Here is a 14,393-nt window from a genome sequence, read left to right on the forward strand (position 1 = left end):
GTTTACCCTCTCTGCAGTTCTGAGGTTCACTTCCTGGCCGTTTCCCCTCCTGTCAAAAAGAAGTGTGATTTATATCTTCTTGTGAGAGTATTTTAGGGCTCTGAATAAATGCTGAGCTAACAAAGATAGAGTGAAGTTAGGACTATATGTGATAAATTGAATAAACTACCAAAAAGGGACAACAAAATGTTTTTCAACAGTTAACTCAGGGAAAAAGAAAACAGAAAATTAATAAGGCTGCAGCAACTACATTAGTCTTTGTCCGTTGTATGAAATGATACAGAATATAGATATTTAGAGGTGTTTAAGTGCTGTGGGCTTTTGAATGTGCCATCTTTGACTACAAAGTCAGAGGCTTTGACTACAAAGTCAGTGGCTTTAACTACAAAGTGACTTCACATAGAGCTAAGATATGCACTGAATGAAGAACCTGCCCTAAAAAGCTTTTTTGAAAGACCTGCCTCTTGTCATATCCTTCATATCACTTAATGTTTTATTTTTTCCTTTTAAGTAATGTCTTTGTGCTACAATATCTCTATGCTTCTCAGATATCCTTACTGTAAAATGGATTATTCCCAATTTATGTCCACAAAACAGATGCAGAGAGAGATTGAGCACGTTGCTAGCTGCTCCATGGAAAGTCTGTATAAAACACACTACTGGAATTCAGGTTTCTTAAATCTTGATCCAAATTATTGGATCTGCAGAAGTTTATCCTTTCCTAAAGCTTTTCTGCGTTGTCCTACTCCTTTTCACTTTTTGGTAGGAGGTTGCGGAAGAGAATATAATATGGATTAGAATAGCATTCCATCTGAAAGAAAGAGCATGTGATAACGTACTCCCAAAAAAGGTCTGTGTGAAACAGAGAAGAGTGAATGAGATATAGGCTGTTTTTAACTTTATAGCTTCTGAAGCTCTATGTGCTCTGATTCAAGCTCAACTTTTCATTAACATTGTTTTTTGATGGGAGCTTTGGCAAATAAAAATAAATAAGGAATTCTATCATGGTCAGGCATTTGCAGGACTGTGCTCTGTACTGTTAGTGCGATCAAGTTATTTCATTAATACATGTGTACATCTCCTGAACTCTGGCTTCTACATTTGCATGATTTTATTATTAATTTATATTTCAGTAAAATTGATGAGCAGCACTGATTCCATAAACATAATTGGATTAGTTTCTAAGCAAAGTTACAGGACAGCACATTGCAAAATACAGAATGTCCTAAGTCAAGCTTCCTGTGCATAAGAATGGCCCTTTATGCTTGTCTACCTATTTGAAATTCTGCCACATTGTTTATACAATTAAGTATTCCTTGTAATTTTATATATAAAAAATGCATTTATACTGCTAGTGGGGGTCTGGCAGGTAGCTAGTTTTGCCCTCCTGTAAATGACTGAGACTATACACATAGCTGTACACAAATTGACTACGTGTAACGTAGTATGACATTGACAATAGGTATGTTGCACATACATACACAAATGGCAATATATTTATGACTATTTGTATAACTTGGAGAATTGTACTTGATTTTCACCAGATGAAAGGCTGGAGTAGTCTTGATTGATTTTTAGTTTCTGTAACTACTCCAAGAAGCGGTTAAAAAAAAGCAACAACAGGAAAACCCCTATTTTTCTAAATGGACTGACTACCTGGTATTTAAAAATGATTCCATTATTTTCATGGAAGTTTCAAACAAATTAATACTACTCTTTGATTCACACAAATATTCTGATTAAAACTTATCATGTTTGAAAATTACAAGTGAACTAAAGTGACCTTTTATAATGATAATGTGATACGTTGGTGATAGATTTCCCTACCTAGGCCCGATGACTTGAAAAATCTTTTTATTTACTGTTTAATAGTTCTGGCTCAAGATACGATGTAACTGCTGATTCACTGAACACCCAGTGTTTATGTAATCTATCATTTTGTCAGTGTTGCATATCATCTCTCTCAGTCCAGGAACTAATGTTGGCCATAAAGTTTTCCAACTCTGGTGGAACTGGCTTAATGTATTAGCAAAGCAGCTGCCTAAGCAGGAAAGAATTCTCTGTCTTTTAGAGAACTAGGGAAGTAAGGAGGAAAAAGCAAAAAAAATATTTAAAATAACAAAATCTTTTAAGAGAACTCATATGAGGATAAACATTATAGAAATAAGAGAGACAGGCAGTAAGTACAGCAACTCGAAAAGAAGCTGTGTCACTGCAGGAAGCAAATCTGTATCCCTCCCAGAAGACTTTGTCTTGAAATGAAAGAAGAAGTGGCATGTTAGCTGACGGACAGAATAAAGTAGGGAAATATGTACAATTTTATTTTTAATAGATCTGTGTACTTCTCATAGTGTTAATTAAAATCAGCAATATTCTGGAATTCAGCATGAAATCTGGTTATGCTTTTCTTATTGTGAAGCTCTGAAAAGGGAAACTGTTGGGCCATTTTTTCTACTCTCTGTTGCCATCAGCCCAGAGGTGAGAAAGTTAATCCTTAAACTGCAGCTTGTAGAAATTTTGCATTCTGAAAGTCCCTGTGGGACACAGGGTATGACCAGTGCCTGCACTCTGCTCCATTTCTAGATTTTAAGGAAATGTACTCCTGCTGCAGTGGCTTGGGAATGTCTAACAAGAATGTGTCAGAGAGAACGACATTTGATCAATCATATTTTCAAATGTTTGTTTAGAAGAGCAAAAGAGAATTTAAAATGCTTGATCACACTTGCAAATCATAAGGTCAGGTCGCATGTGAACTTACACAGTGGCCTGTGCCTAGAAGAAAAGATGGTATCCTTCAGCCACAGCTACAGCCTACAAACACAGCTGTACTAACCTCTTGGGGAAATGCAGCTAATCTTTGGATAAGATAGTGAGAGACAGTGAGATCTCAAGGTTATGGTCAAGGGTCTTTTTTTCTTGTGAGGGAATGGACTTCCAGAGGATATCCAGCTAATCAAGGGTTGGACTACTTTCAGGAATTGCTGCGATGCCCTGTTCTGTGGCAGAGCACTGCTGTCTTATCAGTGTAAAACTGAATAGATTATTTTCTGGACTGAGAAAAATCATTCTTTGTGTAGGGATGAGAGAAGGCTTCTGGGAGCTTTAGGGAATTCATTGTAACAGTGTAGTTGCATCATGTAAACTAAGTGTATTGAGTGCTGCAGAAATCCACGATATAGATGCATGTTGGCATTCACATTATTTTATTTTTTGAATAGATGTCCAAGGCACACATAGCACTCTATGATAGCATTCTTGAGTTAAAAATGAAAATAAATGCAAAGAAGAACTGTCCATTCTCCTGCTTTAAAATATGGAAGGAGTTAGTCTGCACACAGGATTAAAATGAATCCAAGGTTACATTACTTTATTAAGGTAGTGTGATAATATGGTGGGTTGACCTTGGTTAGCTGCCAGATGTCCACCAAGCCACTCTATCACTCCCCTTCCTCAACAGGAGATATCACAAAAGGCTCGTGGGTCAAGATAAGGACAGGAGATCACTCAGCAATTACTCTCATGGGCAAAACAGACTTGACTCGGGGAAATTAATTTAATTTATTACCAGTTAAACAGAGTAGGGTAGTGAGAAATAAGAACAAACCTAAAAATACCTTCCCTCTACCCCTCCCTTCTTCCCAGGCTCAACTTCGTCCTGACTTCTCTGTATCCTCCTCCCAAGCGGTGCAGGGGGACAGGGAATTGGGCTTGCGGTCAGTTCATAATGCTTTGTCTCTGCCACTTCCTCACATTCTTCCCCTGATCCAGCATGGGGTACCTCTGATGGGAGATGGTCCTTCACAAACTTCTCCAATGTGGGTCCTTCCCACAGGCTGCAGTTCTTCATGAACTGCTCCAGCATGGGTCTTTTCCATGGGGTGCAGCCCTTCAGGAGCAGACTGCTCCAGTGTGGGTCCCCCAATGGGGTCGCAGGTCCTGCCAGAAAACTTGCTCCAATGTGGGCTGCTCTCCACAGGGCCACAGGGTTCTCCACGGGCTGCAGCTTCCTTCAGGGCACATCCAACTGCTGCAGCGTGGGGTCTTCCACAGGCTGCAGGTGGATCTCTGCTCCACCGTGGTCCTCCATGGGCTGCAGGGGGACAGCCTGCATCACCATGGTCTTCACCACAGGCTGCAGGGGAATCTTTGCTCTGGTGCCTGGAGCACCTCCTGCCCTCCTTTTTCACTGACCTTGGTGTCTGCATAGTTGTTCCTCTCACATATTCTCACTCCTCTCTCCCAGCTGCTGCTGTTGTGCAGCATTTTTTACCTCTTCTTAAATACGCTATCACAGCATGCTACCACCAGGCTTAGCTTTGGCCAGCGGCAGGTCCATCGTGGAGCCAGCTGGGACTGGCTCTGTCCAACATGGGGGCAGCTTCTGGCATCTTCTCACAGAAGGCACCCCTGTACTCCCCCACTACCAAAACCTTGCCACATAAACCCAATACAGATAACCCTAAAATGGGCTTTTGTGAATGTATACTATACTTTTATAAAACTTAGTTTGGGAGGTGTAAAAGACAAGCATCTTGAACAACAAACATCAGTTGAAGAATGAAATAAAGAAACCTCTTTTCTCATCCCCACCCCTGGAAGGTGAGCTACCTGACAGACTGTGAACTGAAGGATGGAATGGAGGCCAGTGAGGATTAGGCTGGCAGAACATGCTTGCTCTGAGGTATCCTTGATTTCTTTTTGTGACTCATTTGTCTTTTCTAAAACTGGATGATGGCACATTTTCAACAGTATGCATTCAGGACTAGGAATTAAATTCATAAATTTAGTCAAATTAAATTGCTAAATTAAATCTCTAAATCCCTCTCTATTTGAGGACAGGGGATCTTCAAAGTGTGACCAGAAATTAAGTGTTGTTAGGTTATTTGATAAAAAGCTCCTCTCCACACACTAAATGTAGCACAGAGCAACAATGGCAAGCAGGGGAACCTCCATCCTTATGGGGAACTCAGAGAAACAGATCCTCTGCCCCTGTACCCCTCAGGACTGCCACAAAAGAGAACTGACACCCATTGTCCAGGTCTGAAACCCAACAGATGAGTCTGGAAAGGCTCTCCAGAGCAACTTCTGGACTGAAGTGGGGGGCTACTGCCTAGGGGGTATAGGACACATTATGGGATGCAGAGGAATAGCATAGCATAGCATAGCATAGCATAGCATAGCATAGCATAGCATAGCATAGCATAGCATAGAATAGAATAGAATAGAATAGAATGGAATAGAATGGAATAGAATAGAATAGTTGGGAGGGACCTACAACAATCATCTAGTCCAACTGCCTGACCATTACAGGGCTGACCAAAAGTTAAAGCATGTTATTAAGGGTATTGTCCAAATGCCTTTTCAACACTGACAGGCATGCGTCATCGACCACTCCTCTAGGAAGCCTGTTCCAGGGTTTGACCACCCTCTCAGTAAAGAAATGTTTCCTAATATCAAGTCTTAACCTCCCCTGACATTCAGGGAATCTTGGGGATGTTTAGGGGACAAACCAAAGGCAGAGAAAGGGAGGGATCATGGTGGCTTCGAAAGGAACAAGTGTGGGTAAATAGAGGGCTAAGAGGACAAAAGGGGTCGCTCACGTGTAAACAGGTTGCTGGTCAGCATGTCTGTCTGGCCATGCCCTGCATGTGGTCATCACCTGCTGTCCTGCCTTCTTCTTAAATTCCATTTCTAACTATTTTCCTGGATGAGGGGACTCTCTGTTCTGGGTGGATGTGATGGTATGGAGGACTAAGTGTCAGCAACTGGAGTCATACCATGGATTATAAGGCCTGCATATCAGCAGTGTCATCAACTGGAGAGACGGGAGTGAGTAAAAACAAGTGCCAACAACTGCAGTGCGGATCAGGGGTCATATGTGCTTGTGGTGTGAGCAACTGGACTAAGTGAGAGTACAAATATCAAGTCAAACTAGGTGGAAAGGAGGTTAAGAGGCTTGGGAACAAGGTGTGTGTCTGGGATTGAGGCAATTGGAGAAGGTGGCTTCCAAAGGGACCAGGAGGTCTATGCCAACTGATGGAGAGGCTGTAAGATCAACTGAAAGACTGCATGTGTGTATGTTTCTGTGTGGGAGGCAACCAGGTAGAACAAGGATCCAGGCATGTCTAAGCTATGGGGTAGCATGTGCCCAGTTACTGGAGGGATCCACAGTGTGCATGTTTAGGTGCTGTTGTGTGCAAGGAAATCTGTACCAGCAGCTGGAGTGGGACTGTGGGGTCTGGGGACTAGCATACCCAGTTGTCAGCAACTGGAGAGACTTGGGATCCATGACCAGTTACTGGATGGACTGTGTGTCTAAGCCTAGCTACTGAGAGATCCATAGTGCATGTGTTTGTGAGTGAGGAGGTCTGTATCACCAACTGGAGTGGGATTGCAGGTCTTAGGGGCTCATATGTCCAGGGTACAGCAGTGGGGGAGATCGGGGATCAGGGATAGACTGAGTATCTAAGCTCAGCTATCAGAGGAATCCACATTATATATATGTATATATTTCCTACTAATGGACCTTCATCCTGATCAGCCAAAGGGGAAAAAGATGAGGCCATTGGTGCTATTTGTGTTTATGTGAGTGCTGAGTGTTTCTGTCTGTACTGATCTGTGTAGCTGTCCATGTGTGTATATATATATACAGGCATGTGTTGCAGAAATGTGTTTGTCTGTATGTGCCTACAGGGAATACGTGTTTAGTCTCACTACTGATTGGAGGTGGAGGCATGGAGCTGCAGCAGCCTTGCCTCTATCAGACCAGAGGATGTGACAAACTCTAAGAAGTTTGGAACCATGCTCTGCCCTCCCTGAGACAGAAACAGGAACATCCACCAGAAAAAAAAAAACACGATCAAAGGGATCCGATATCTTCACGTCACGAGGCAGAAGGCAGTAACTTGAAAGGAGTGAATGGAGGCAAGTCTAGACTTGGGGCAGTAGGCAAACCCCCTCCTTGCCTACCTCGCCTCCCCAGGTGCCTGTATACAACAGGTATGATGCTCTGGATTTGGAAGGTCAGTCAACTGATGATGTGGCTGGTGTGACATCTGCTGGAAAAGTAGCACATCGAGCTGTAGGCAACCCCGGAGACTCCTGCAGTGCATTGAGGATAACTTCTTAAGCTGGGTAATAGACAGCCCTACCAGAGGGGATGCATTACTGGACCTGTTGGTCACCAACGCAAGTGAGCTCATCAGAGATGTCAAGATTGGAGGCAGCCTGGGCTGCAGTGATCATGCACTGGTAGAGTTCGCAGTCCTGAGGGATATGGGACAGGGGAAGAGTAAAGTCAGGACCCTGAATTTTAGGAAAGCAAGGTTGCAGCTGTTCAAGGAGTTAGTCAATAGAATCCCCCTGGGAAACTGCCCTCAGGGACAGGGGAGCACAACAGAGCTGGCAGATCTTTAAGGACACTTTCCATAGAGCACAAGAGCTCTCGATACCCAGGTGTAAGAAATCAGGAAAGGAAGGCAAGAGACAAGCGTGGATGAGTCAAGACCTGCTGGTCAAATTAAGGGCAAGAAGGAAATGCAGAGGCAGTGGAAGCAGGGACAGGTATCCTGGGAAGAGTATAGGGACGCTGCCCGGTTGCGTAGGGATGGGGTCAGGAAGGCCAAGGCGCAGCTGGAGCTGAATGGCAAGGGACACAAAGAACAATAAGAAGGGCTTCTATAAGTATGTCAGCCAGAAAAGGAAGGTCAAAGAAAGTGTACTCCCCCAGTGAACATGGCTGTCAAACTGGTAACAATGGACGAGGAAAAGGCTGAGGCACTGAACAATTTTTTGCCTCAGTTTTCACCAGCAATCTCTCTTCCCACACCTCTCGAGTGGATGGACCTCAAGGCAGGGACTAGGGGAGCAAAGTCCCTCCCACTGTAAGAGAAGATCAGGTTTGTGACCACCTGAGGAACCTGAACTTACTTAAGTCTATGGGTCCTGATGAGATGCATCCCAGAGTCCTGAGGGAATTGGCTGACATAGTTACCAAGCCACTCTCCATGAAATCTGAGAAGTCATGGCAGTCAGGTGACTGGAAAAAGGGAAACATTGCACCTATTTTTAAAAAGCGTAGAAAGGAGGACCCTGGGAACTACTGACCTCTCAGCCTCACCTCTGTGCCTGGGAAGATCACGGAACAGATCCTCCTAGAAGCTATGCTAAGGCACCTGGAGGACAGGGAGGTGATTCGACACAGTCAGCACGGCTTCACCAAGGGCAAGTCCTGCCTGACCAACCTAATGGCCTTCTATGATGGAGTGACTGCATCAGTGGGCAGGGGAAGAGCAATGGATGTTGTCTATCTGGACTTCTGTAAGGCCTTTGACATGGTCTCCCAGAACATCCTTCTCTCTAAATTGGAGAGATACGGATTTGATGGATGGCCTATTTGGTGGATAAGAAATTGGCTGGATGGCTGCATCCAGAGAGTAGTGGTCGACGGCTCAGTGTCTGGCTGGAGATCAGTGATGAGTGGTGTCCCTCAGGGGTCTGTATTGGGACCAGTACTGTTTAATATCTTCATCAATGACATAGACAGTGGTACCAAGTGCACCCTCAGCAAGTTTGCAGATGACACCAAGCTGTGCAGTGTGGTTGACATGCTTGAGGGATGCGATGCCATCCAGAGGGACCTGGACAAGCTTGAGAAGTGGTCCCGTGTGAACCTAATGAGGTTCAACAAGGCGAAGTGCAAAGTCCTGCACCTGGATCAGGGCAACCCCCGGTATCAATACAGGCTGGGGGATGAAAGGATTGGGAGCAGCCCTGGGGAGAAGGACTTGGCAATACTGCTGGACGAAAAATTGAATATGAGCCAGCAACGTGTGCTCATAGCCCAGAAAGCTAACCATATCCTGGGCTGCACCAAAAGAAGCGTAGCCAGCAGGTCGAGGGAGGTGATTCTGCCCCTCTACTCCACTCTGGTACTCCCCACCTGGAGTATTGCGTCCAGCTCTGGAGTCCTCCACACAGAAAAGACATGGACCTGCCAGAGCAGGTCCAGAGGAAGGCCACAAAAATGATCAGAGGGATGGAGGGCCACAAAAATGATCAGAGGGATGGAACATCTCTCCTATGAGAAAAGGCTGAGAGAGTTGGGGTTGTTCAGCCTGGAGAAGAGAGGGCTCCGGGGAGACCTTATTGCAGCCTTTCAGTACTTAAGTTAGGGGCCTTATAAGAAAGTTGTGGACACACTTTTTAGTAGGGCCTGTAGCAATAGGACAAGGGGTAATGGTTTTAAACTAAAAGGGGGTAGATTCAGACTAGATATAAGGCAGAAATTTTTTACAATTATGGTGGTGAAACACTGGAACAGGTTGCCCAGAGAAACATTCAGGGTCAGGTTGGACAGGGCTGTGAGCAACCTGATCTAGTTGAAGATGTCCCTGCTCATTGCAGGGTGGTTGGATTAGATGACCTTTAAAGGTCCCTTCCTACCCAAACTTTTCTATGATTCTATGATTCTATCGTTGTATGATTCTATCATTCTATGAAGTTTCTTTCTCTCTTTTTTTTTTTTTTAATGAAATACAAATTGAGAAATTTGTCTGAATTCTATCACAGAATCAAATTTGGATAATTCTGGTTCTGCATGTTTTTTTAAGATTGATGGCATGGTTTGTGACAGAAAATTCTATTAGAGAAACAGAAAATTATACTCTAAACTGTGTGGGATGGGGGAAATAATTGAAGATAATGTGGGACCAGCCCCATATTAAACATTAGGAGAATAGTCTCCACTGGGCTATTTACCATACCTTGTTTCATGTTAATCTATATTGCATTAATTTTTGCCTTCGAAACTAGGCTCTGATTTAAAGCTGTACCTGTCTTAATCTGTTTCTCAGCTACATGGTAGGGACTCTTCTTGAGCCTTAAGCCAGCTCAGGCTTTATAAAGGGGAGGTTTCCTGTGTCCACATGGTGAAGGAGAAAACTTGGAAAAAAAACACATGATTTTGGTTTGTGCTCTCATGAGAGATCACAAGTGCATTTGCCATACTCTACCACAAAACCTTCACTGGTAGGTGCGACCAAACTCAACCCTAATATGAAGGGGCCTGAAAGCATTTATGACATTCTGGGACATTTCAATAATTGCCTCAAGATACTGAAATAAGAGTTTATAAACTAGTTTTATAATAGTTTATAAACTATTATTGTGCATCTTAAGGTACATATAGGTATATGACTATTTTTAAAAGTTAGCTATGTATCTATCCTGCATTTGAAAAATTGAGACTCCACTGCACATTAACTGGACCTTTTTTCCTTTCTCCCTCACCTCTGTAGATAGATTGTTTAACTTGATTCCAGCACAGCAGCTATCAAGTTATGATCCATCAGCCTCTTCGGGGTCGTTGGAGTCGGGTCATAAATTCATGAATGAGGATGCACAACAGTTCCTTAGATTTCTGCTGACTCCTGAACTGTCTTTGTGCTCTAAGACTTTTGATGGGATTGCTCGAGATCAGGTTAGTGGCTGCATCTCTTCACTGTGCCAACCCTAGGCCTGCTCCTAGGCAAGTGGCAAGTTGAGGGAACGTGAGGTTTTCTGGAACGCCTGTTGCACTGCACAGCCGAGTCTTTTACATGATTTTTTGTCTCCTTTATGTCAACAACCACAGCTTAAAGCACAGGCGAGCAACAATCTGGACCCAAACCTGCCAAAGCCCAGCAGGACGCAGAAGACTGTGGCGCTCCTTGATCTCTGCTTCTCCCTCGGGAAGGGGGAATAGGATGCTCGAGATGGCGAAAGCTGCTGGACCAGGCCTCGACTCCGGCGCCAGCCGTGGCGGGGGGCACTGGCCCGCCCCGCGTCGCCCCAGGTCCTGGCGAGGGGAAGCGGTCAGGGGGCCACCACCTCCCGGCCGCGCGGCCTCCCCTGCCCCTGCCCCTGCCCACCTGCTGCCGAGCACCGGGCAGCAAGCAGGGAGGAGCGGGCAGAGGCGCTGCCAGCCGCAACCAGCCATTTAAGGCAGCAAAGGCAGCAGCTGCCCCTGCGCTAATCCATTACCTCAGGCTCCGCGGGGGGCGGGAGCGGCCGCCCGCCGGACAGCCCTCCCGGCCTATGGGGGCGAGCGGCGGAGGGGCGGGCAGGCGGTGCCGGGCGCTCGCCAATGCCCGGGCAGCGAGGGCGGTGCCTGCCGGAGCCGCCGCGCCGGCTTGACACTGGCTCCCGATAGCGGCGGAGCCCGGGCGAGCGTCAGGTTGGGCTGGCGGGACCTGCCGCCCCTCGAGAGCCGGCGGTGAGTGGGCACCTCTTGCAGGGCGGGCGAGACAAGCCCGTCTCTTTTGGGGGTGGGCGTGCGTGTGTTTTTCTTGCCCTCTTCCCCCTTTTTAGCGTGTTGACTAATTGGTTTCTGTTCAGTTAACGAAAACGCAAGGGGAGGGGGCGGGCGCGTTGGCGGAGCTGCCCCGGGCTGGCGGCCCCCGGTGCCGCGGTGCGACCGGAGGGGCGCGCGGCGCCGTTATGTAACGGCCGCGGGGGGCTGCGGGCAGGGCGGCGGCAGCTGCTTCTTTCCGCCGCAGGATTAACCCCTCGCTGTCGCCCCCTTTCTCCTGCGTCCCTCCTGTTCTCCCGCGGGAGCCCCGGGGAAGGGACCGGCGGGGAGAGGGGCTCGGTGCGGAGCTGGTGTCCGTTTGCCGGCCCATCGGGATGGGCCCCCGCAGCCGCATCTTCCGCCGCCACCGGGGAGGGACGGTGCGGCCGCAACCTGCGCGGGGCGAGGGGGGCTTGTTCCCGGGTCCTGGCGGCACTGCAGCAGCAGGTCGATGGATGGGCGATGCTGGTTATTGGCTGCGGGCGGCTGGCAAGCTCGACTCTGCCGGCGGGCGTCTCCCGGAGGAGCTGGGGGACGGATCCACCTTGCGCACACGCCAAATGTTCTGCTGTTATCTACAGACGACAACAAAGCCTCAGCCGCTGCAGCTGCCTCTTCGTGCTCTTATGCAGAGCAAGCGGTCCCCTTTTATGGAGCCTGATGGGTAAAGGCGATTTGACTTTTCTTTTTTTAAAATGCCCAGGTGTTAGCTGAAGGGGCTTTGTCTCGGCGAACTGCGCCTGTATGGCGTCCTCCATGAAAACCAGCATCAGGTGTGGGACACTGTTCAGGGACTGCAGCGTGACACCCACGGGTATAAAGCCAACTACAGTATTCTAGCGTGAAAAACAGGACGAGACAAAATCCTGTGAATGAGTCTGTGAGCCCGGATAGCTAGTTTGAAGACAAATACACCCTCCCCACCCCAAATCAGCAGCGGTTACAAGTATTTCTTCAATCCTTGATAAAAGCTCTTGTACCTGGGTGAAATCCTTCCACGGGGAAGCTGGGTGTGTGCTACAAGGTGCTGAAGACACATGCGAAAACTCTGTCTTAAATGTTGACAGCTTTGAATCTTGCAGTACCTGCTGCTGACAAGCGATTTCCCTATTCATGTTTTGCAGGGTCTACATGAGCAGGTTTAGGGGGAGAAGTTCTTTCAGATTTTATGGAGGGTTGCATAACTGCTTATGTTTATTTAAAAAGAAAAGAAAAGGAGGGGCAAAACCAACCCTCAGCCTGAAATGATATGAGACTGTTTTCACTGACTGTTACTGAGCCTCCACACTGTTTTCTTAACTAGTATCATTAAATAGCATGCTTTAGAAGGTTGGCAAATGTTAGCATGATAATGAAACATTAAGGTTTGGGTTTTTTTTTATCTAGGGCTGTGAAAACTTGGGGGAAAAATGGAGAGATACCTATACACTTTCATAGTCTCAGGCTTAAAATAGCATGACTGTTCATCAAATGTGTACAATTTATTTATTTTTAAAATGTCAATGGCCATTTTTTTAATCCTTTAGTGATGAGCCACTTCTTTTTAAAATTATGTTTTTTACAGGCCCTACCCTGACTCCACCTCACCCCTACCAAAACCAAAATAAAATGCTGTTTTGTACCTCTCTGGGTCACAGTCATATGCCTTTAAATAGTCCATCATTTGTAACTGCTGAAGTGTATGTCTAGTATTAAATCATAGTACAGTGTAATGCTTAGACAGCATGCCATGCAAGGATTAAATTGCAGATAAAGTTCACATAGGAATCTCCTGCAGTGCTTGCACTTGACCCTTGTAAATGTAAGAAAAGATCTTTATAAATGGAAATATACATCCAGCGATCAGTTGTTTCTGTGCCCAGTTTAAACTGTGGATTGACTGTATTGAAAAATAATGTCTTTTTATTTAATTTTTATAGTAGATGTATTCATTGCAATTACTTTCTGTAGGCAGCTGTATGATAAAAGTTATTTTTACTTATACCTTGAACTTAATTTGGAAAAAGAAAAAAAAAAGAAGGGTCTTTTAAGGAGGGAAGCAGGCAGGCAGTTATGTCAATTTATGTTAAGATTAGTGTATTCTGATTATAGGTAGAGGCAACTAATTGTACTTAATATATCTCAGAATGCTTTAGAGAATAAACTATACAATGTTTAAACTTGATAACTTGCTTTCAGACTATAAGATGCAAATTAAAATAATATCAGATATTTTTCTTGCTTTGCATACTTTGATTATGTAAGTCTTCAGTGTGAGAATATGACTGTATTCACAAGCCTGTGTCACTGTATGAAGAAAAACTTATAACAAGAACAGTCTTTCCTGTGGTGTAGTCACTCGATGATGTCATGTCCTTTCTATTTGTACATGCATACTGCTTGCAGCCCTTGCATAAATGAAATGGACTCTTTTCAGCAAGCAACAAACAGTTTTTTTTTTTCTCCCTCCAAAAACTATTTTTATGCCATGCATCACTGAAATTAAATGCAGGTATATATTTTAACCCCTAGTGTTTCTCTGCCATACTGGCATGACTACTATGGGCATAAGCGGTTTTAGGTGCTTCTGCCAGTTGAAATATTTTGCTTACTGTTTGTATTGCCATAGTGTCTGGGAGGTGTGATCAGGGACCTTAAGTCATGTGTTAGGTGCAGTATAACCATGGAACAAAAACTTGGGCCTGGCCCCCAAAATATTATGATCCAAAATACAGAACAAGACACTGTAAGTGGTACGAAAAAGGGAATGCAGCTGTTGTTAAGAAGGATACATTGGTACATGTGTGCACGCTATCCAACTATGTATTTTCGCTTTCTCATATGTTAAAGCAAAGGAAATTGTAGAACTTAATATAAGACTTGCACAGTTCTCAGAGGGAAGTTCTGGTATCAAAGGGCACTCTTGGGACATGCAAGTAATGGCTTGGTTTTGGGGGATTTTTAAATGTGTTTAACTTGACTAAATGCTGAAAGTTGAAATAAAATTAAAAAATCTACATTGACCCAATATGAAACATTTTATCTTTAGGTTGCTTAATTTTTACCATTCTTTAAATTTAAGGTC

The 14,393-nt window shown here is 45.0% G+C and overlaps 1 protein-coding gene across 1 annotated transcript in view; it reads left to right on the top strand.

Annotated features, from left to right (window-relative positions):
• Positions 1–11,101: 11,101 nt before the first annotated feature.
• Positions 11,102–14,393, top strand: part of TPPP (tubulin polymerization promoting protein) — a 73,839-nt gene continuing 70,547 nt past the window's right edge. Inside the window, exon 1 of the mRNA XM_087765870.1 lies at positions 11,102–11,254. The gene's annotated coding sequence lies outside the window, so the exon portion shown is untranslated. The remainder of the gene's footprint in view (positions 11,255–14,393) is intronic.

The sequence above is a fragment of the Nipponia nippon genome, unplaced genomic scaffold, assembly GCF_047370975.1.
Source record: "Nipponia nippon isolate SJK-2023a ecotype South Korea unplaced genomic scaffold, ASM4737097v1 scaffold_1, whole genome shotgun sequence".
NCBI classification, from domain to species: Eukaryota; Metazoa; Chordata; class Aves; order Pelecaniformes; family Threskiornithidae; genus Nipponia; species Nipponia nippon.